This window comes from Paroedura picta, chromosome 3 (assembly GCF_049243985.1).
Source record: "Paroedura picta isolate Pp20150507F chromosome 3, Ppicta_v3.0, whole genome shotgun sequence".
NCBI classification, from domain to species: Eukaryota; Metazoa; Chordata; class Lepidosauria; order Squamata; family Gekkonidae; genus Paroedura; species Paroedura picta.
This window is the reverse complement of record NC_135371.1, coordinates 86,082,657-86,106,576: the sequence shown is the minus strand read 5'-3', so window position 1 is coordinate 86,106,576 and position 23,920 is coordinate 86,082,657. Positions and strand designations below refer to the sequence as shown.

The window sequence follows — 23,920 nt, the reverse complement described above, 5'->3', positions numbered from 1 at the left end:
CAAACTCTACCTTTCTCAGCTAACCATATTTGAGCATTATAGCAAAGTCTCCCATAAGACATCATATCAAGGAAGGAGAAGGGGGGTATTGGGCCCTTACGGGCCGCCCGCAGGCTGATGGCCAGAGAGAACACACGAAGCAGGCAGTTGCGGTAAAAAGGCCCCCCGAGCACATGGCACAGCTTTATTTATACAGAGGTAGACAAAGAACATTCCTGAGGAGCGTGTGTGCACCCAATAGGTCAGGTCATACGAAACCCCTAGCAAGAGATCAGCGGACATTCCACAGCCTTATATGGCAAAAAGCCAAAGCCTAATTAACTTGGAGAGCAATCCCAGGTTCGGCCATTAAGGGAAGTGGTTTGCCAGCCTCCCGGCCTGGTTGAAACCAGGACTACAGGGGGGAACTGATATGCAACCATTAACAGGTCCATTACATGGACTGAACTGTAGTTCTCCTTTTAGTGCAATAAGTCTACAGCTGCTTCATGCTAAAACAGACCAGCACATTCTGAATTCCTAGCACATTGAACCAATACTACAATACACATCTTTAAAAGTGATATATCCTCTCCATATTTAAGGGAGCAGTAAAAATAATCTTTTTACTGTGCAGGATAAACAGCTGTGTGGGGTCAGACAGATGACAGTAACCTGCAGTGGACTTACAGGTAGTAACCAGTGCCCCAGTGCTAAATCTAGATCAACGATTCCCAAACCTTTTAAGGCTATTGCCCCCTTGTCTCCCAGGTCACATCCCTAAGTGCCCCCCTCCACACATATCACTTTACTGGTCAACTGCAAATTGAAAACACACTATATTGCCTACACTTCTTTTTTGGTTGTTGTACAGCAATATATATACACTAACAAAAAAGCCCGTAGCATTTGGGGGGGGGGGCAGGGGAGATGAAGCACTGGTAGGGATTCCAAAGCCTCCATAGGGCTTGCTGAGTGTTTTTGGGGTGGCAACGGGAAGTACAGGCAGGGACTCCATGCCTCCCCCCACCTCCCTGAAAATGCTCACTGGGGCGATGGACTGAAGCACTCAGCGAGCATTTTTGGGGAGGCGGTGGGAACACTGGTGGGGACTGGCTTGCCCTCTCCCCCCACGGCCCCTGCAGCATCACTGAGGCCTGGTGACCCACAGCTGCTTGTGGTGGAGGTGAGGACTAGTGGGGGGTTTCCCTCCATCCTTCTCCCCCCACCCACACAAGGCTCACAGTCCCAGGCCCTGTGCCCTCCCTCCAGTTCCCACTCACCAGCGGGACACCCTTCATTGAAGAGACAGAAAATCAGGGATGGGACAGCTGGGACGATAAGTGCTAACTCATCCCAGCACTCTCTTACTGTTGTACTTATATGTTCAGATAAGTTTATTTGTAAAATTCTTTTGTAAAAACCACTTTGGGCTGTCATTGTGCAGAAAGACAGATGGGAAAAGAAAGAAAAAGAAAGGCAGATGGGAAAAGAGAGAAAGAGAGAGAAGCAAGCAATGGAAAATCCCATGGCCAGGAGCAAGCAGGAAAAGGCTTTTCTAGCCTTTCAAATATGGAAACTTTTGGGGAAGGGTTGTCAACCTTAGGTTAAGAAATTCTTACCGATCTGGGATGGAGTCTGGGAAGGACAGAGTTTGAGGAGGGGAAGGAGCTCATCAGAAATGTGATCCCATCCAGCACAACTTCTGAAGCTGTTCTCTTCAGGAATCTAAGCATGGTAGGCCCTGGTCATCACTGGGATGGGATACTACAAAGGAGGTCCAGGGTCGCTGCTATCCAGAGACAGGCAAAGGCAAGCCACTTTGGAATGTCACTTGCTAGGGAAATGCAGCTGCAGCAGGAAGAGTCAGCCTGCTGCTCCCTACTGCCCCAAAACTCATCACTCGGCAGGGCATGCTGTCCACTTTGGGAACCCTCCATCTCTTCCTCATTCATGCAGATGTCAGCAGGCTGATTCACAACAGCAAGGCTCATGATTGCAGCTCCAGTAAATGAAGGATGGATAAAGATGGGCATCTAGATGCTTTTCCACATTACAGCGTACATTTAATGCTTCATGGATGCTTTATGCTGATCCTGCATTAAGCAGAGAGTTGGACTAGATAGCTAGTATGGCCCCTTCCAACACTGTAATTCTATTCTATTCTACATCTGTTGTAGGTAATCCACATAAACTCTGCACAACATGACCTCTCCATCCATTTTGTTATGCAGATGCAATTGTGCATCTGGGGCCCCCAGGAATTCTTATGCAAGAATTACTCACCTGATTACTCACCTAATATTGGGGGCTCAGAATTATTTCCAAACTAGCAAGAAAGCCCATTGCAAGCAGGAATGTAATGGGCGCTAGGACCCAGGGGACACTGGGAGGTGCAGATCTCTTTCTGTCTGTCTGTCTGTCTGTCTGTCTCTCTCTCTCTCCCCCCCCCCCTCTTGCTGCATGTCTCCTGCCTCGCAGCAGAAGGCATAGCAGGTAATTAGGGCTGGTTTGTAGGAGGGAAGGAGGGCTGGTGTGCAGTTAGGAGCTGCTCTCTCTGTCTGTCTGTCTCTCCTTCTGTTGCAGCAGGGGCAGCTCTCTCTGTGTCTGTCAGCAGCTTAGGGCAGCTCTCTCTGTGTCTCTCTCTGCTTTCCTCACAGCAGGAGCGATAGGAGGGAATGAGGGCTCGTGTTCGGTCTGGCAGGGCTCTGTGTGTCTCTCTCTGTCTCTGGCGTGTCTGAGAGGAACGTGGCTAGCGTCCAGGGAGGGAGGGCAGGAGGTGTAGAGGCAGGGCCATGGATAAGGATAAGAAAGGATATCTCCTGTATTTTGGGACATTTTCAGCCAAAATATCAACATGGACTAAAGAATTACTAGAATAATAAGATTAATTGCATGCCTTAATATCAAAGCGTATTTTCAACTGCACAAGAAAGGCTTTGACCTTTAGCACTATGTGTTATGCAAAAAGAAAATAATTATATATAATCACATCAAGCTATTGTAAACAGTCCCCAGCCTAGATGTGTTTATCAGTGCCTCCAACTACAGGATAAGATATTGTGGCTTATTGTAACATAACACACAGTAGCTTTGGGAAGCTTGTACCCATACAGGCTCTAATAAAGTTATCTAGCAAGTGTAGTGGTACAAGGTCACCTTGACTTATTTTCCTCCTGACATTCGAGGATATCCAAATGGAGATAATGGATTTTGTAACCAACAGTTGTTAAATGTCATCTCCTGCCTTTTGCATTGCTAACAAATGCCATGCTACAAGGGAGGAGGAACAGATGGAGAATGAGATCTCCCTGAATTCCTTTTACATCTGAGTTATCCAATGGGAAAGTTCTTTTTGGAGAACCACAATTACACTGTGGAGGCCAGGCCTTGTTTTTCAGTAAACAAACAACATTTTTAGCAACTGTGTTTTTTGATGCCCAGTTTAAGCTTTTTTGAGCTCTCCCAGTTCTCAATTTTAAATCTTGATTCTGCTGTACTCTCCCACATTTTGGTAGAATGATGATCAGGCAGATACTTACAGTGCGACCGCTGTTCTGTGTTTGCTTAGATGGTACAAGAATTGCTATCTATTATTAATTTGCCCCCAACTTTTTTTCTCAGTGGGGATCCTAAAATGAAAAATAGAAACAAACAAATAGGAGAAAGAGGGGTAGCAGATCTTCCTCCCACCAGTGAGCTAAGACCCCCAGCTCAAGAGTCCTTCAGCTCCTGCCTCTGGCACAACTCAGGTGTTACAGAGCAAGGAAGAAATATACTCAGCCACTTACTTAACTGCCATTACCTTGCTAGTAGAATCTTCCATACTTCCTCTCCTGTCAGCTTTATGCTATTACTAGTAAATAAGCCCGCTGCAGGCTTAATGCAGCGGGCGCTAGCGAGGCTGGGGAGTCTGGCAGGGCGCGGCCGGGCAAGGGCTGCTCGGGCTGGGCCCGCGAGTCCGGCGGCGTGGCCTACCATGCCGTTGGCGACGCCCGAAGTGGCTGTGGGCGTCGGCAGCGAAGCAATCAGCGGCGGGGCCGGACGGGTCAGGGCACTGGGCAGGGAGCCCTCGGCAGTCCCGTCTGCTCCGGAGGGAAGGAGGCGAGCTCCCACAAAAGTTCCGGAGGCTTGCAGAAGCACTTTGCTTTCCCTTTTGCCGCTTCGCCAAAAGCAGCTCGAGGGGATTCCCTCAGGAAGCAGCTGGCTCCTCCCCGACTCTGCCAGCCGAATCGCTGCAGGCCAAATAGAAGTGGAGGCACACGCCCCTCCACAGCGGGGCTGCGCAGGCTCTTCCTGAGGGCGGTTTAATGGAGTTGACTCCCGGGCAAGTCTCCTTCGGCCTGCAGTAGCCAGAGGGGTTTAAAGCGACGCTAGACGATCAGCCGAGCGGTGGGAAGAAGGGACGGCCAGGATGCTCTCAGGGGCCGCCTCCAGCCTTCGGGTCACAGTCGCCATGCCTCCTTCCCTGCTTCCCTCCGGTGCGGACGGGACGTCTCGGGACTGCCGGGGGCTCCCTGCCCGGCGGCCTGACGCGGCGAGAGGCGCTTCGCGCCTCTGGCCGTGTCAGGCCGCCGGGCAGGGAGCCCCTGGCAGCCACACTCCGCGCGGCTGCCAGGGGCTGGCTTGCGGCCGACCTGATGCATCGGAGGCGCTTCGCGCCTCCGATGCGTCAGGCCAGCGGAAAAGGGAGCAACTGCGCGATTGGTCCCTCCGATTGTCTGTCCAGAGGATGGGTCCAATCCGGACCCTTCCTTATCACGGACACATCCCGCCCCAGAACCCCTTACCCTTTTATATAGTCCGTGGCGCCCGCGGCGCCACAGGCGGTGTTAAGATTGTTTATTTGTCTATTTCATTTCATTTAAAGTTCTATGGCCATAACTCCACTAACAGAAGAGCAAAATTCCATCTCTCATTGGCTCTTTTTAATCAGCCATCAGTAATATAACCATTTTCTTTGTACCACAAAGCCAGGCCTAGTTTAAGGATTTGGGGGGCCTGTACCACCAGAGCTAGTGGGGCCCTAGCAGAGCACAGCTGATGCTATTCTTTGTGTGGCACAAGTAACAGCCGGGCACCCTTCCCAGGGATAGTTTGGAACTCTGGAAGCAACTGATACCTTTACTTTGCTGGAAACATTTACTAGTATTATCCCGAACTCTAAACTTCCTTAGAGTAAAAAACAACCTTATGTTTAAATTGGAGTACACTCGGGGACTGTCATTCTCTTTGAGGGTTGTGATTCCAGTTCCAGAGCATCAATGTCTCTCCCAAGAATCCTTTTACATGTGCCAGATACTCATTGCAGTTCAGAGGCTGTCCTCCTGCCTCAGCTGACACCAGCAGCTCAAACTGCCCACAGCCCCCCACCCTGCACTGCCTTCAGCTTTGCCATTCAATGGCTATTCCAGATTTGGGGAGGGGGCTGGCATTCCCTTCAAGGGTTTTGTTGCAGGAGAGTCTGTTTCTTTGGGGATGGGTTGCCTTGTCACTTTGCAGGCTGCATTGGAGGCCGCCAGAGCATCCCCTCCCCTTTGTTCCTGTTGTGTTTTGTTCCTGTGTGTGTGCGAATGTAGTAAAATGGACAGCAAAGAGATTAGGAGTAGAGAGAAACGCCACTCTCTGAATTTGTTCTTTTTCCTCAGCTTTCAATTCCTATAGGTTGCTATAAAGAAGTTGTGTTCTGCAGCTCCTGTGAGTATGTAGATTTATTCCCCTTTCCCCAGATTACAAAAGTGAACCTCTGGGATTCTTCTGGAGTCTTACCTGCAACCAGACTTTCCTGTGGGACTAAGGTGAAAGGGGGGTACCTAAAGATGGGGATGGGGCAGAAAAGCCTCAGATGTATACATGTAAGCTCTGTCTGTGTGTGCTCTCTCTTAAGCTCCCTGTCACTCAATTCGGGGGCTTTGCCAGCAAGGCAGGGGTGGGCCCCTTGAACCACGGGGCCTGTAATACAAGCTACAAGTGCTACATAGATAAGCCAGTACTGCATGAAGTAAACATGAAACAACAAATTCAGGTGATGTAGTTGAAAATTTGGAAATCCAGCAAGTTAAACTAAGGACCAACATAAAACCCACAAGACAACACCTGCAGAACCAACTCTACAGCATTACTCTCACAAGGGTGTATTATACATGACAGGAAACCTCGCAAAAAGTCTGTCCAAAAAGATGTTGGTGTTTTTATTTCCGCATGTGGATTTGGTTTCACCATGGAAAAACCATAGTTCTGTTTTTGATTAAGCACAGCATTCCCTCAAAGCAGCCACTGCGTCTTTTCAGAGCAGTTTTTAAAACTAGATTTAAAACAACCCTTCTTTTATAACGGTCATGAAAATGCCTGGTTTTGCATTCATAAATGCTAGTGTGTTTGTGATCTCCTCCCCTGTGCCATTGTACACCAATGAGGGAAATGGATAACCTCTAGTCCCTCATCCACCAATGAGACACCCCTTGTTCAGTGCAGACCCTCCTACCTCTCCTATAATATTACACCAGCAGAAAACTAATTTATTCATACCCTCAGAGGCATTTGCAAGCATTTCAATCCACTCTTTACAAGGAACAGCATAACTCTGAGGGGGAAGGGTTGAAGTGTTTTCAAAAGTCTGTGTGCCCCCACAGATATTTCTTGTTGAGGTATCCATGTCCATGAACTACAATTCCCATAAGGCTCTGCTAGTAGCTTGTATCAGAGTGGTGATCATGTGAAATTGCAGCTGACCATGGCCTGCCAATGAGTGTCTAGCACAATGGAGGAATGCCCCCCCCACACACACACACTATTTGTCATGGTAACTCTGCCTTTCAGTGCATAATCCTTGCAGAAAAACACAACCGCTTTAAAAAATGACAATATGCTGACGACACTCAGATCTTCCTGCTGATGGATGACCACTCTGATTATCCCCCAGAAGCCTTAGCCAGATTTCTGGAAGCAGTAATGAGGTCGCTCAAACATAGTCATCTGAAGCTCAACCCATCAAGGAGTTCCTGTAGCTAGGCAGGAAGGGTTCAAGCAAGGAAACACAACTGCCCACCCTGGACAGGTACAGCCAACAGTAGCTCACTCTGCCAGGAACAGGGGTGTGATCCTTGATGCCTCCCTCTCTAGCGAGGCGCATGTCACAAGAGTAGCACAGCTGGTGTTCTACCATCTACGCCAAGTCAAACTACTAGTGCCTTACTTGGCCCCAGAACACGTAGCCACAGTAATCCATGCGACAGTCACCTCTAGGCTGATCTTCTGCAACTCACTCTATACAGGCCTGCCCTTATCCTTGATCCAGAAACTACAGGTGGTCCAGAATGTAGTGGCCAGGGTTCTCACAGGAACACAATGGAGATCCCACATTTGGCCTGTGTTCCAACAACTACACTGTTTGCCGGATTAATTCCAGATCAGGCTTCAAGGCCATATGAAGTCTGGGTCCAGTGTACCCGAGAGCAGTGGTCCCCAACCTTTTCATCACCAGTCAACGCTTGACAATTGTACTGAGGCCCGGGGGGGGGGTAGTCTTTTGCTGAGGGATGTCATCACCACTGCCTGAACCCTTGCTCCACTTGCTTTCCTGCCGCCCGCTGGGGGGCGCTGCCAGCAGCAGTTGCGCAGTGCCACACCAAAGGGGAGCCCCAGCCATGGCAGCCGCTGGAGAGCACCAAAGGTGAGCTGGAGGCAGCGTGGCAGGGCAGCCCCTGAGGCGGGAGCCAGGGAGGAAGACAAGGTGGATCCACGGCCTGGTACCGACTGATCCACGGACCGGGACCGGTCCCCGGGCCGGGGGTTGGGGACCACTGCCCTAGAGACTGCCTCACTGCCTATACCCCCCAAAGAGCTCTATGCTCTTCCACCTCCAACTAGCTGGCGATCCCTGGCCCCAAAGAAGGCACACTGGACCTCAACCAGGGCCAGAGCTTTCCCTGTCCTGGCCCCAACTGGAGGCACAAGTTCCTGGAAGAGATCATGGCCCTGCTTGAACTTCCACAGTTCTGCAGGGCCTGCAAAATGGAGCACTTCTGTTAGGCATTTGGTTGAGGCCAACCAAAACCCCAGCATCTACTGGCCCCCCCCAAAAAAACCCATCCATATACTGAATCCCACACTGGTCTACCCATGGAATCACTGCTGCATAGTTAGTTAGCAAGTTACTAGATGTTATACACACTGTTATTACCAGTTAAAATCACTGTTATTATTGTTTTCTTTAATTTATGAATTGTGCTGTACCTCTTTTTGTTATATGTACTTTCTCTTTGTTATATGAAAACCACCCTGAGCCAGAAGGGAGGGCGATATACAAATATAATTAATTAATTAAGAAAGAATTGATCCATAGGGACATCAAGAGAAAGTTTTCAATATAAAGGTATAAGGAAATGGATTCTGAACAAAAATCTTGATTTGTCATTGTGAGGTATGCAGGTGGTTACTTCGGTTACAGGCGGCTCTCTGTAACCGAAGTGGACAAGTTACTGGGTTCAGTAAGGGCGACCACTTGCCCCTTGGATCCCTGTCTGTCCTGGTTGCTCAAATCGGGCGACCAGCGGATAGGAGGCCCCTTGAGGGAGATTGTCAACCTCTCCTTAACATCTGGAGAGTTTCCCAAGGGGCTCAAGGAAGCAGTGGTATGCCCTTTACTGAAAAAGCCATCATTGGACCCGCGGAACCCCGCCAGTTACCGCCCAGTTTCGCACTTGGCGTTCCTGGGTAAGGTGATAGAGCGGGCCGTGGCAGACCAACTCCTAAGTTTCTTGGATGAAACTTCGGCCTTCGACCCATACCAGTCTGGCTTCTGCCCTGGCCAAGGGGTGGAGACCGTGCTGGTTGCCCTCATGGATGATATCCGGCGCCAGCTGGATCGGGGCGGCTCCGCCATTCTCGTGCTTCTAGACCTGTCGGCCGCATTTGATGTGGTCGACCACGAGTTATTGGTACACCACCTCACCGGAGCTGGAATAAGGGGGACTGCGCTTCAATGGCTGGTCTCCTTTCTCCAGAATCGGACGCAGAGGGTTGCGATGGGGGAGAGTATGTTGAGCCCTTGCGAGCTCCCTTGTGGGGTTCTGCAGGGGGCGATACTCTCCCCCACACTTTTTAACATCTATATGCGCCCTCTAGCCCAGCTGGTCCGGGGCTATGGGCTGGGATGCCACCAATATGCGGATGACACCCAGCTCTACTTCCTAATGGACGGACAGCCAGACTCCACCCCGGATACATTTGCCAGCTGTTTGGAAGCGGTAGCTGGATGGCTCAGGCAGAGTCGCCTGAAACTCAACGCCTCCAAGACGGAGGTCCTGTGGCTGGGCAGAAGAGGGCAGGACCAGGAAGCATGCCTCCCATGCCTGAACGGGGTGCAATTAACATCTGCACCAGTTGCCAGGAATTTGGGGGTGACATTTGATGCCTCCCTCTCTATGGAGGCTCAGGTCACCAATGTAGCTCGGATGGCATTTTTCCATCTTCGCCAAGCCCGGCTACTAGCACCCTACCTGTCCTTGGAACACCTGGCCACAGTGATCCATGCAACGGTCACTTCCAGATTAGACTTCTGTAACTCCAGAATATTCAGGCCCTTGCAGAGGAGGTGCAAGGGTCAACAAGGGAAGAGGTCCCAAAACAAACTCTAAGACAAAGGGAAGAGGCCACGGGGACAGAAGGAAATGGAGTTGAGAAGAAAAAAAAAAAGGAGAGTACTGGTAATTGGAGACTCCCTGCTAAGAGGAATGGATCGCCATGTGGCTGGGCCCGACCCTCTAACCCGAGAGGTGTGTTGCTTGCCAGGGGCGAAAATTAAAGATGTTTCAGAAAGGCTGCCCAAACTCCTCAAATCTACGGATCACTACCCATTTGTGATGGTCCATGTGGGAACGAAAAACATGTCCCTGAATACCATCGCTCCTATTAAAAAAGACTATCAAGATCTGGGGAGGAAGCTCAAGCAAATGGGTGCACAAGTGGTATTCTCTTCAATCTTGCCTGTCAAGGGAAGAGGAATGCGTCGGGAGAGGAAGATAATGGAGGTGAATCACTGGCTGCGTAGTTGGAGCCAGCAGGAGAGATTTGGTTTCTGGGACCATGGGATAGGCTTTCTTGAGGAAGGCCTACTAGCATCTGATGCACTGCACTTATCGAAACTGGGGAAGAATGTGTTTGGCAGGAACCTGGGGAGATTCATCAGGAGAGCTTTAAACTAAAGCCACTAGGGGAAGGAGACGATCAACATAGGGAGTGTATGGAAGGAAAACGATCGGAGGCAGCCCAACCGGCAAGGCCAGCTCATAGGGAACCAAAAGTAAAAGGATTCAGATGTCTTTATACTAACGCCCGAAGCATGAGCAATAAAAAGGAAGAGCTGGAACTTCTCATGCTGATGGAAAGGTATGATCTAGTAGGCATCACAGAAACTTGGTGGAATGATTCTCATGACTGGAATGTAATGGTGGATGGATATGAACTGTTCAGAAAAAACAGAATAGATCGAAGAGGTGGAGGAGTGGCACTGTATGTGAGGAAAGGGCATACCTGTCAGGAAATTCTAGTGAAGGAGAGCATATCTACAGTGGAAAGCATCTGGGTGAAAATAAGCAAGGGGAAAACAAACAGTGTGGTGGTTGGTGTCTGCTACCGACCGCCTGACCAACGAGAGGATGTGGATGCTGCACTTTGTGAGCAGCTTGAGACAATATCCAAGCGGCAGGACCTTGTCATCATGGGTGACTTCAATTTCCCAGATGTGTGCTGGGAAACAAACTCTGCAAAGCGTCCTCAGTCATGTAACTTTCGGACCTGCCTGGCTGACAATTTCATTTATCAAATGGTAGATGAACCCACAAGAGGTTCAGCCATACTGGACTTAATACTGACCAACAGGCAAGAGTTGGTGGATGAGGTGAAGGAGGTGGGGACCCTAGGGGGAAGTGACCATGTCCTCATAGAATTCCTTTTGAGATGGGGAGCCAAGGAAGCTTGTAGCCAGACGCGGATGTTGGATTTCCGTAGGGCAAACTTTAATAAACTCAGAGACATGATGAGTGTCATACCATGGACGAGAATGCTGGAAGGGAAGGGAGCATGTGAAGGGTGGGCGCTACTCAAACAGGAGCTATTGCATGCTCAATCAATGACTATCCCAGAAAGACGAAAACACTGCAGGAGCTCTAAGAAGCCTATTTAGATTAACAGAGAACTTCAAGAGGAACTAAGAAAGAAAAGGGAAATGTTCAGGAAATGGAGGGAAGGACAGAGCTCTAAAGAAGAGTACCTACAGGTTACTAGACACTGTAGATCAATCATAAGAAAGGCCAAAGCTGAAGGTGAGCTAAGATTGGCCAGGGAAGCCCATTGTAACAAGAAAAGATTTTTCAGCTATGTGAGGAGCAAACGTAAAGTGAAGGAGGCAATAGGCCCACTGTTGGGTGCGGATGGACAAACTCTAACGGAAGATGCAGAGAAAGCAGAAAGGCTTAGTGCCTATTTTACATCTGTTTTTTCCCACAGGTCAAAGTGTTTAGGCACATCTAGAGATGGCCATAGCCAAAGGACAGTGTCTGGGTGGCAGGTTAACATGGATAGAGAGGTTGTCGAGAGGCATTTAGCTGCACTGGATGAGTTCAAATCCCCTGGTCCGGATGAAATGCACCCGAGAGTACTCAAAGAACTTTCCAGAGAACTTGCACAGCCCTTGTCCATCATCTTCGGAACCTCTTTAAGGACTGGAGATGTCCCGGAGGACTGGAAGAGAGCAAATGTTATTCCGATCTTCAAAAAAGGGAGGAAGGATGACCCGGGAAACTACAGACCAGTGAGTCTGACCTCTGTTGTGGGGAAGATAATGGAGCAGATATTAAAGGGAGCGATCTGCAAACATCTGGAGGACAATTTGGTGATCCAAGGAAGTCAGCATGGATTTGTCTCCAACAGGTCCTGCCAGACCAACCTGGTTTCCTTTTTTGACCAAGTAACAGGTTTGCTGGATCGGGGAAATTCGGTTGATGTCATTTACTTGGATTTTAGTAAAGCTTTTGACAAGGTTCCCCATGATGTTCTGATGGATAAGTTGAAGGACTGCAATCTGGATTTTCAGATCGTTAGGTGGATAGGGAATCGGTTAGAGAACCGCACTCAAAGAGTTGTTGTCAATGGTGTTTCATCAGACTGGAGAGAGGTGAGTAGCGGGGTACCTCAGGGCTCGGTGCTCGGCCCGGTACTTTTTAACATATTTATTAATGATCTAGATGAGGGGGTGGAGGGACTACTCATCAAGTTTGCAGATGACACCAAATTGGGAGGACTGGCAAATACTCCGGAAGATAGAGACAGAGTTCAACGAGATCTGAACACAATGGAAAAATGGGCAAATGAGAACAAGATGCAATTTAATAAAGATAAGTGTAAAGTTCTGCATCTGGGTCAGAAAAATGAAAAGCATGCCTACTGGATGGGGGATACGCTTCCAGGTAGCACTGTGTGTGAACGAGACCTTGGGGTACTTGTGGACTGTAAACTAAACATGAGCAGGCAGTGTGATGCAGCGGTAAAAAAGGCAAATGCCATTTTGGGCTGTATCAACAGGGGCATCACATCAAAATCACAAGATGTCATAGTCCCATTGTATACGGCACTGGTCAGACCACACCTGGAGTACTGTGTGCAGTTCTGGAGGCCTCACTTCAAGAAGGACGTCGATAAAATTGAAAGGGTACAGAGGAGAGCGACGAAGATGATCTGGGGCCAAGGGACCAAGCCCTATGAAGATAGGTTGAGGGACTTGGGAATGTTCAGCCTGGAGAAAAGGAGGTTGAGAGGGGACATGATAGCCCTCTTTAAGTATTTGAAAGGTTGTCACTTGGAGGAGGGCAGGATGCTGTTTCTGCTGGCTGCAGACGAGAGGACACACAGTAATGGGTTTAAACTTCAAGTACAACGATATAGGCTAGATATCAGGAAAAAGTTTTTCACAGTCAGAGTAGTTCAGCAGTGGAGTAGGCTGCCTAAGGAGGTGGTGAGCTCCCCCTCAGTGGAAGTTTTCAAGCAAAGGTTGGATACACACTTTTCTTGGATGCTTTAGGATGCTTAGGGCTAGTCCTGCGTTGAACAGGGGGTTGGACTAGATGGCCTGTATGGACCCTTCCAACTCTATGATTCTATGATTCTATGAACTCGCTCTACGCGGGCCTTCCCTTGTCTTTGATTTGGAAGTTACAGCTGGTCCAAAATGCGGCTGCCAGGGTCCTCACTAGAACACCTTTGAGGGCCCACATTCAGCAGGTGCTTTGTCATCTGCACTGGTTACCAGTCTGTTTCCGAGTCAGATTCAAGGTACTGGTATTGACCTTTAAGGCTATACGCGGCCTGGGTCCCATCTACCTGCGGGACTGCTTGGTTGCTTATGCCCCCCGCAGGGCACTCCGCTCTGTGGATATGAATTTACTGGTTGTCCCGGGGCCACGGGATGTTCACCTGGCCTCGACCCGGGGCCATGTACCCAGTGATATAATATAGTAATTTTTCATATGTATCATCAGTTGTGTGGTCCCTCTTGTTCTTTTGTATTCATGTTCTATTTTTGTCTTGTGTTTAAAATAAAGAATATCATGATGAACATAGTCTAGTAGCCTGGGAAGGCCAATTCAGAACAGTTTGATCACAATTATATCATTTATTTCCAACCTAATCCCCTTAATTTGCAAGTTTGGCCAGAGTTCTGAGTTATAAATACTTGACAGTGAAGCCTCAGACATACATTGAGTGATCTAAGACCTCAGCGACTCTGCATTTAGCTTACTTGGTCCACTGAGAAAGCTGAACAACATGGAGGAGTTACGAGGTTGCTAGTGTCCAGTGTGCGCCTTGTCTAACAGCCAAATGTGGGCTCATCTGCAATTATCTAAATCTGCAGATTGGGCCCAAACTGGCCGGAAGTACTTTTTTTCTTCTAACATAGAGAAACCTCCAGGTTTGCAGAAAAATCTAAAACAATTTTAAAAAATACATGGGGGGATTTAAATTTCCCCTTTAAAAAGCATTGTCTGCACACCTACTTCCACCAGGCAGCGAGGATGGTGTCGGGGGAGGGGTGGCTAGGAGCAGAGATGATTGGGAGGGAAAGCGGTGACAGGCCAAGTGCTAGAGGCTCTGCTTTGCATGCCAGATCTTCCTACCATTTCCCCCTTTTCCCAGAGGCTCTGTGCTTGCCAGTGGCTTAGCTGTTTAAACCTGCTGTTTAACTAATCATATTTTAAAATCAGCTTAGTTAATTGTATATCTATTGAGAGACAGATGGATTTTTCTGTATTTATTTAAAGGGACAGCTGGATTTGATGTGATAGATTCAATTTGTGAGCTTTTTGTGCTGGACGCCTTTAAAAAAGATTTGAAGGTATTTTGGAATGGCCATAGGTGCTCAGGGCTGAAAGAGCCTGTCCTTAGGCACACAGTCACCATATTGCAAGGAGAATTAGTCACCATCTTGTACAGATAAGAGTGGTGGCCATTTGGTCAGTGATTCAAATTTTCCTGCTGCTCCCCTCCTCCCCAATGATTGTAAGGTTATTGAAGAAGTGAGTTCACACTGTACATATATATTATTCTGAATATATAATCCTAACCCTGCCCGCGGCACCGCGGACTAAATAAAGCCGTAAGGGCTTTGGGGGAGAAGTTAGGGCGGGCTCTGTCCGGGATGAGGAAGGGTGCCGATTGGCCCCTTACTCTGGACAGACCATCGGCGGGGCCAATTGGCAGGCGCAAACCACCTGCCGATTGGCTTCTCCGATTCCCGCCCTGGCAAAAAGGGAGCAACTGCGAGCCGCGCTCACAGTTGCTCCCTTGCCGGCCGCCTGACACATCGGGAGGCACGAAGCGCCTCCGACGCGTCAGGCCGCCGGCAAGGGAGCCCCCACCAGCCGTGCACAGCGTGGCTGCCGGGGGCTCCCTAGCCTAGCGCCCGCTGTATTTTGATTACAGCGGGCTTGATTACTAGTAGATTTATTATTTACTAATTTTTAAAGGAGGATTTAGAGAACAGATAACTAAATAAAAACTTGTTTAAATTCCTATGTAGAACAGATTTCATTATTCAGAGAGCTAGTGTGGTGTAGTGGTTAAAGAGTGGCAGACTCTTGGAGAACCAGGATTCCCAGCTTACGGCTAATTTTAAGGAATTGGTGCATGAATTGGTAGTTTCTTTTGCTGAAGAAGATTGAGGGCCCTGAGAAATGCCTTACATTTTTGGGCCTAGGGATAGATGCTAGGAGGGAGCTTTGTTGTTTCCTTAAGAAAAGTTAGAGTGCTGTTAAGGGAATTATGTAACAGTCGCAGGGTTTCATTGAAGCAGATGCAGGAAGCGATAGGGCATTTTAATTTTGGCTGTAGGATTACAGCCCTGGGGAGGGCCTTCTTACATAGAATGGCAAATGCTACCAGAGGTGTTAGGTGTGCTCATAAGAGCAGAGCCACAGGTCAGATCAGGGCAGATATTCATGTCTGGTTGGACTTCCTTCAAAATTTAATGATCTTTCCTTTTAGAGAACACATTGGTTGGTGGGGCATAATTTTGAGGTGCATGTGGATGCTGCAGTGACCCATGGCTTTGGAATCTATTCCCAAGGCCATTGGTGTAAGTGCATGTCTGTGGTAGTGTTTTAAGGGATTCCGTAATGCTATTAAGGTATGATAGCAGTGCTGTATGTAGTTCAGTTTAACAGGCAGACTTCCAACTGTGCAGCTTTTGCAGGCCTTCATTTTGGGCAGTTTGGACTTTAATATTTTGCTAGGCATATTCCAGGTTGGATAATGGCATTGCTGATACTTTGTTTGGTTGCAGGTAGACCACTTTGGGGAACCGAAGCCAGGCGTGGATGTTGCCCTAATGCCAATGTCAAATAAACAGTGTCCTCTTGGCAGTTTGAGGCCTGTAGGACAGTGATGGCAGCTTTAGCTCCAGGTATATGGGCAATATATACTAAGCAGTGTCAAGAGTTTCTTGAGTTTAGGGAAGATGCTGCGTTGGCAAAATCTGACCTTTGCCAGTAGAGCAACTCCAGCAGTTTTCGGCAGTGTGGAAGGGTAGAGGGTTTCACAGCCAAAGCAGAGGGCCACAGAGATGCCACAGATGATTTCAGGATTAGGCATATGCTTGAGGGTTGGTTGTGTGAACTCCAATGCAAAAAGATTGATGATGCCCTTTTATACTTGAGTTTATGAGGCTGTTGGTGCAAGGACACCCAGTGCCTTGTGTTAGTGCTGAGCGGGCTGATCTTTTTTGTGCAGTGGTACTGACAACCTTTTATGCAACCTAGTGCATAGGCAAACTATTGACACTTCCTGGTGGGATGTGTCCCATGCCTCACTGCAGGTTTTGGATTTGCAGCTGTGGACAGAAAAGGCACACATTATGACACACAAAACAGAACAGTTAGACAAGGTTTTAGAAACCCCTGGGGATCCCCACCTTTGCTCTATGAGACCACTCATGTGTTCATGAGAATGCAGAGCTGCAGCCCAGTTGTCTATTTCAGCATAAAGGTGGGCTGCCTCCGACCCAGTGCCAGTTTTGGACCATCACCCAGCAGATACTGGCAGCTGCCTCCATGAGAGTTTAGGACTCATTCATTTAGAATTGGAATTGCATCTACTCCCACTGGGTTGGAAATGCTAGGATATGTGATTCAGCAAATCAGTGGGTACTGATCACAGGCTGTTAAGGCTTACACTGGATAACAATTCTGTCTTTTACAGGTGTGAGCATATCAAGAAGCCCAGTCATGGTCCTGGTTATTGGCCATTCCATCGTCTTTTCGGTAAGCAATGGCTGCCTCACACAACCTGACAATATGTTAACATATTTAATGCTATCACATAGTTCTGCATAAAGATTAATTGAATAAACTAGTTATTCAATATTGTTTTCTTGCATCTTCACAGGGGGAGTGGGGGTTGCCAAGGAAAATGGATTGTTACATGAGCACTGAAACTGTGGATACATAATTTAAGATATAAGAAGATGATAATGGAACTGCATGTCTACACACACATACACATACGCAAATATCCTTAACTGCTCCTGTGGAGCGGATTTAATAAAAGGGTAAGGCTACCTGGGGAGGAGTTAGGGCAGGCCCTGTCTGGGATAAAAACTCGGAGGGCCCAATCAGGAGCCGCGAAGCAGCTCCTGATTGGGCCCTCCGAGTGTCCATCCAGGGCCAAGCAGCCAATGGGGAGCGGTGCGAAGTGGGCGAGAGAAGGCTTTCCCAGCCTTCCGGGTGGGGGGGCGCCGCCGGCCTTCTCTCGGTCCCCGGACCAGGGCTCGAGAGAAGGCTTTCCAAGCCTTCCGGGTGGAACGGGCCCTGCCGCCCTTCTCCAAGGGCCGAGAGAAACCTTTCACAGCCTTCTGGGTGCGGGGGGGGGGACGCCCACAGCCTTCTGTCGGCCACTGGAGCAGGCTCACCATGCCGAGCCTGCTCCGCGGGCCGAAAGAAGGCTTTCCCAGCCTTCTGGGTGTGGGGGGGGGGCTCACAGCCTTCTGTCGGCCCCTGGAGCAGGCTCACCATGGCGAGCCTGCTCCGAGGGCCGAGAGAAGGCTTTCCCAGCCGTCCGCCTGGCCAGTGGAGCCGCCGCCCTGCTCCCGGGACCAGGAGAAGGCTCCACAAGCCTTCAGGGTGGGTGGGTGGCCGCCCGCAGCCCTTCTCCCAGCTCCGGCACTAGCCTCGCCATGGCAAGGATGGTCCCGGGGCTGGGAGAACACCACGGGACACTGCTGGGTGGTTGGGTGCCCGGTGGACTTCTCCTGACCCCCGAGACCTGCCAGTGGCCAGCAAAACGCCCCAGGTCTCGCCCCACTGGCTTCCCCGGGCACAGGGGGCCTAGCACCCATTTTATTTGCAGATAAAATGGGCTTTAATTCTAGTATATATATATATATGTGTGTGTGTGTGTATATGTGTATATGTGTATATGTGTATATGTGTATATGTGTATATGTGTATATATATATATATATATATATATATATATATATATATATATATATATATATTCAGTTACAGTGTGAGCCACAGTTTTCCAGAGACTCAAAGCAATTTATAAATTAAAAACCAACAGTAAATGGGCCAAAGATATTCTCTTCAAAATACAGACCTCCATAAGGCTCAAAGGCATTTCAGGAAAACAAAGATGGCCCAGGAGGCCTTCTGGTATAACACTTCAGAGTTCCAGGGGAAGAAAGAAATAGTTTAACTAACTTGAGTTTAAAATCAAGGTAAATACTTCCAGTTTGAAGATTTATTTTTAGCAAAGCCATCTGGAATTAAGCCAGTGGTGCATGGGTTGTCTCTGAGGACTGCAATCTCTCATCAAGCTTTAAAATGAAAACTTAGTTTATATATGTGCACTCCCAAGAGGGCTCAGAGCAAAGTATTAGGCAGCCCCCTCAACACCTCCTATCAGTCCTGTTTCCAGCACTATAATAAGACTATGATAATGTTCGCTCTTCAGCGTGAAAGGGAACATGGATACTCACATTGATTTACATAAAGTTTAAAGTGGATGAGAGAAAGGGATAATCAAAATTTTATATGCAGTGACATAATAATGTGGTTCTGTAGTACAGCATGTAGTAAGAGTTTTAATAATCCCAAACATCTATTAAAGTCTCATTGATTAGCATCCACCAGAGCAATTTTAATGGTATCTGATAGTTAATATACATACATATATATATATATTTATATATATATATATATGTGTGTGTGTGTGTGTGTGTGTGTGTGTGTGTGTGTGTGTGTATGTATATATTAATAACATTCCTTGGTTATGTACCCAAGGCCATAATATACTGCCTTCCTCAGACTCAAGGCCACCCCAGTTTAGAGACTTTCCACAACGTGGACACAATTTACACGTACTGACTTGCTTCAACACAAAATAGATAAGTAGCAAGGCCTGCTGCACTAGTGACCCACCAAACTGAATGCAGTCCACCAGTTGTACATGGTGACCTATGAGGGGACAGAAAAACATCATTCTGCTGCCTGCTAAGAACTGCAAAAGTACAGCACCATCATGCAACTAGATTTCATGAGAGCTTTTAAGCAAATTAACTGACAAGACACAATAAAACACCAGAGTCACAAGTTGTATATACCAGTATTAAACTTAAGCATTTACCATGCTAGTTCAGCAATTATTTTCAGGAGTCAGTGAGCCCAACAGGAAACCAATTTTGATAATATGTGGTACCTCTGCTAAATCAACCTATCTTTTAAAGAAGTGATTTAAAATTGCTACTTTAGTGACTGCCTAAACTACTATGCCAATTAGTGGCTCTCACATAACAGTACACAAGCAAAAACAGTGCACAACTTAATACAAGTTGTGTATCCAAGCACAATAGCAGAGGGGGTACTTTCAGCACTTCTCCCATTTACTAGTCAGTTTCATATTTTAACCAAAATGGAGGAAAGTACATAGCACCACCACGCAATGAAAATGCCAGACGCTTCAAACAGACGGTCTTTACCTCTGGAGATACAGGGAGAAGGAAAAGATGTTTAACTCCAATCAGTCATGGGAGGGGTGGGGGAGCAAAAACTTCTCATGCCTGTGATAAATCATTTTAAATAACTGACATTTAATATTTCTGTAAGTAAATATTATACCAAGGTTTTAAGATGCCAATAAATCATGAAAATTATACAAAATTGCTTAGCCATTGGATCTTGGTTCCAATATGACATAAGCATCCCCCCTCTCCTACTGGTCACAGCCAATTAATAAGTAAATTGCAGGCCCAAGTTCAAGCATTGACTTTCAAATGACATTGAGATTTAATGTCAAATAAATGCAACTACTCATGATATATGACTTCAGATGTTTTTAAAAGTAGCATAAAACATCTGAACTTTATAGACTTGTAAACCCCATGATTTGTTTTCCAGACTACAGCTAAAACATGTGCTTTTCAATTTTGATTTCCATGTCATACCTGAAATGTATATCCTGAGTGAAACCAAATGAAATGCAAACAGAAACAGAAAGGATGTTGTCTATCAAACAATGGCTGCTTTTAATATGCCATCTACCTCCCCCCCCAACAGAAGAAAACTGCAACCTACAATGTCAACCACATGAGAACCAGACCAATTTCCTGTTAGTCAGAACCACCTGATCATCACTACCCAAATAAAGTGAAAGATGTGAGCAAGGGGACAAAGCCCTTCATCTGAAGATTACTAATTTCAGAGCTATCTGATGAAGGGAGCTTTGACTTTCAAAGGCTGATACCCAAAAATGCTACTGCACTTGAATCTAGGAAATATAAGAAAAATTATTTTCAGAATTGCACCGCAAATCCACAGAAGTGTGATTGGCCAGCTGCAGCTGAAATTATGATATGATATCCAATAAAGAAAAAAACATTTACTTGCTGAAGAACTTGGTAGAGGCCGCATTACTGGAATATCAAAAATTGTAATCAACAGAGCATGTTTTTTTTTAAGGACTACATCTTCTTTTCTAGGGCCATGTTTCTTAGTTCATGAATCTGAATTCTGTCCTCCATGGGGCAGAATCTAATTAAAGGCTCTTTTGAAGAAGGCTGAATCCACTCTACTGAAGGCCCCATTGAAATGCTATTATCTGCTTGCAGAAGGCAATGACAATTTCTTCAAAGTGGCAGTGCTTCACTGTTCCTGTATAATGTTTGTAAATATCTTGCAATGTGTGCCAACAGGTTCTCTGCTGGTGTCCCATGTTCATTGCTGCTAGGATGAATATTTTCTAGAGGACATATTAAAAACACTACCTTAGCAGCTACCACATGTAGCCCAGCTTACACATGTGACATCAGTGGCTATTAATCACAATGTATTGATAGAACACTATGTCTGGGGCAGTGATGCTCTGTGTTCTTGGTGCTTGGGGCAGCAACAGAGGGAGGATTCTGGAATTCTAGCCCCACAGTGGACCTCCTGATAGCACCTGGGTTTTGGCCAGAGTGTTGTACTGCATGGGCCACTGGGGTGATCCAACATGATTTCTCTTATGTTTTAATTGGTCTTGAGAGAAAGGTATACGCCTCTTATGCCAGAAGAAAAACTAACAGGATACAACCTAATTTTTCTTCTACATTATTGTAATGAGTGCAAAAATGAAAGATTAAGCCATTGAGACATAGTGCAGTGGATTGGACTAGAATAATAGAATCAAAGAATCATAGAGTTGGAAGGGGCCATACAGGCCATCTAGTCCAACTCCTTGCTCAACGCAGGATCAGCCCAAAGCATCCTAAAGCATCCAAGAAAAGTGTGTATCCAACCTTTGCTTGAAGACTGCCAGTGAGGGGAGGCTCACCACCTCCTTAGGCAGCCTATTCCACTGCTGAACTACTCTGACTGTGAAAAATCTTTTCCTGATATCTAGCCTATATCGTTGTACTTGTAGTTTAAACCCATTACTGCGCGTCCTTTTGTCTGCAGCCAATAGGAACAGCTTCCTGCCCTCCTCCAAGTGACAACCTTTCAAATACTTAAAGAGGGCTATCATGTCCCCTCTCAACCTCCTTTTCTCCAGGCTGAACATTCCCAAGTCCCTCAACCTATCTTCATAGGGCTTGGTCCCTTGGCCCCAGATCATCCTCGTCGCTCTCCTCTGTACCCTTTCAATTTTAAATACGTCCTTCTTGAAGTGAGGCCTCCAGAACTGCACACAGGTGTGGTCTGACCAGTGCCGTATACAATGGGACTATGACATCTTGTGATTTTGATGTGATGCCCCTGTTGATACAGCCCAAAATGGCATTTGCCTTTTTTACTGCTGCATCACACTGCCTGCTCATGTTTAGCTTACAATCCACAAGTACCCCAAGGTCTCGTTCACACACAGTGTTACCTAGAAGCATATCCCCATTCAATAGGCATGCTTTTCATTTTTCTGAACCAGATGCAGAACTTTACACTTATCTTTGCATTAAATTAAATTGCATCTTGTTCTCATTTGCCCATTTTTCCATTGTGTTCAGATCTCGTTGAACTCTGTCTCTATCTTCCAGAGTATTTGGCAGTCCTCCCAATTTGGTGTCATCTCCAAACTTGATGAATAGTCCCTCCGCCGCCTCATCTAGATCAGCGGTCCGCAAGCTTCTGCTTGCCACGGACCACTGCAGAGTGGTAAGCGGAGAGGGCGGCCCGGGGGCCCGCGCACGCGTGGCAGCCCCAGCGCAAACGCGCATGTGCAGACTGCCGCACCTGTGCATTTGCGCCCAGCAGGGGCGCAAACGCTCGTGTGCGGCAGTCCGCACATGCGCGTTTGCGCCGCCTCCTGGCCGCTCCGGGTCGAGAGGAAATCGACCGCTAAAGTGGCCGATTAGCTCGTGGCTCGGCAAGCTTCTCTTCCCTCCCCTCCCGAAGTGAGAAGCTTGCTGGGCCGCGAGCTAATCGGCCACTTTGGCGGCCAATCTGCTCGCAGCCTGGCGAACTTCTCACTTCGGGGGGGAGGGAAGACGGAGCCGCAGCCCAGCGCCGAGGCCTTCGCGGGCCGTTGCCCGCGGGTTGGGGGCCACTGATCTAGATCATTAATAAATATGTTAAAAATTACCGGACTGAGGTACCCCCTACTCACCTCCCTCCAGTCTGATGAAACACCATTGACAACAACTCTTTGAGTGCGGTTCTCTAACCAATTCCCTATCCACCTAACTATCCTAAAATCCAGATTGCAGTCCTTCAATTTATCCATCAGAACATCATGGGGAACCTTATCAAAAGCTTTACTAAAATCCAAGTAAACGACATCAACCGAATTTCCACGATCCAGCAAACCAAAACCTGGTCAAAAAAGGAAACTAGATTGGTCTGACAGGACCTGTTGGAGACCAATCCATGCTGACTTCCTTGGATCACCAAATTGTCCTCCAGATGTTTGCAGATCGCGCCCTTTAATATCTGCTCTATTATCTTCCCCACAACAGAGGTCAGACTCACTGGTCTGTAGTTTCCTGGGTCATCCTTCCTCCCTTTTTTGAAGATCAGAATAGCATTTGCTCTCTTCCAGTCCTCCGGGACATCTCCAGTCCTTAAAAAGGTACCGAAGATGATGGACAAGGGTTATGCAAGTTCTCTGGAAAGTTCTTCGAGCACTCTCGGGTGCATTTCATCCGGCCCAGGGGATTTGAACTCATCTAGTGCAGCTAAATGCCTCTCGACAACCTATCTGTCCATATCAACTTGCATCCCAGACACTATCTCTTGGCTACTGCCATCTCTAGATGTGCCTAAACCCTTTGACCTGTGGGAAAAAACAGATGTAAAATAGGTGCTGAGCCTTTCTGCTTTCTCTGCATCCTCTGTGCGAATTTGTTTATCCGCACCCAACAGTGGGCTTATTGCCTCCTTTACTTTACGTTTGCTCCTCACATAACTGAAAAATCTTTTCTTGTTACAGTGGGCTTCCCTGGCCAATCTTAGCTCACTCTCAGCTTTGGCCTTTCTGATGATTGATCTACAGTGCCTAGTAACCTGTAGGTACTCTTCTTTAGAGCTCTGTCCTTTCCTCCATTTCCTGAACATTTCCCTTTTCTTTCTTAGTTCCTCTTGAAGTTCTCTGTTCATCCAAATAGGCTTCTTAGAGCTTCTGCAGTGTTTTTGTCTTTCTGGGATAGTCATGGATTGAGCATGCAATAGCTCTTGTTTGAGTAGTGCCCACCCTTCACATGCTCCTTTGCCTTCCAGCATTCTCGTCCAGATGACTCATGAGGTCCCTTCCAACTCTATTATTCTATGATTCTATAATTCTATAAGTAGGAATTTTGCCTTCTTTGTCAAAAAAGAGACAACTATAATACATACACTGGAACTTTCTAGAATGAAACTACTGAATATATTCATCCATTTCCACTGAATGTAATTATTTTGGAGGAAAAAAGTTCCTTCCACTG

The 23,920-nt window shown here is 47.4% G+C and overlaps 1 protein-coding gene and 1 long non-coding RNA gene across 13 annotated transcripts in view; one reads left to right on the top strand and one right to left on the bottom strand.

The window, feature by feature from the left end:
• LOC143832380 (uncharacterized) overlaps positions 1 to 23,920 on the top strand; it is a 299,119-nt gene that overhangs the window by 131,889 nt on the left and 143,310 nt on the right. Inside the window, exon 3 of the long non-coding RNA XR_013229232.1 lies at positions 16,729 to 16,790. This is a non-coding gene — a long non-coding RNA (uncharacterized LOC143832380). The remainder of the gene's footprint in view (positions 1 to 16,728; positions 16,791 to 23,920) is intronic.
• COL23A1 (collagen type XXIII alpha 1 chain) overlaps positions 1 to 23,920 on the bottom strand; it is a 587,226-nt gene that overhangs the window by 480,177 nt on the left and 83,129 nt on the right. The gene's annotated exons all lie outside the window — the stretch shown is intronic.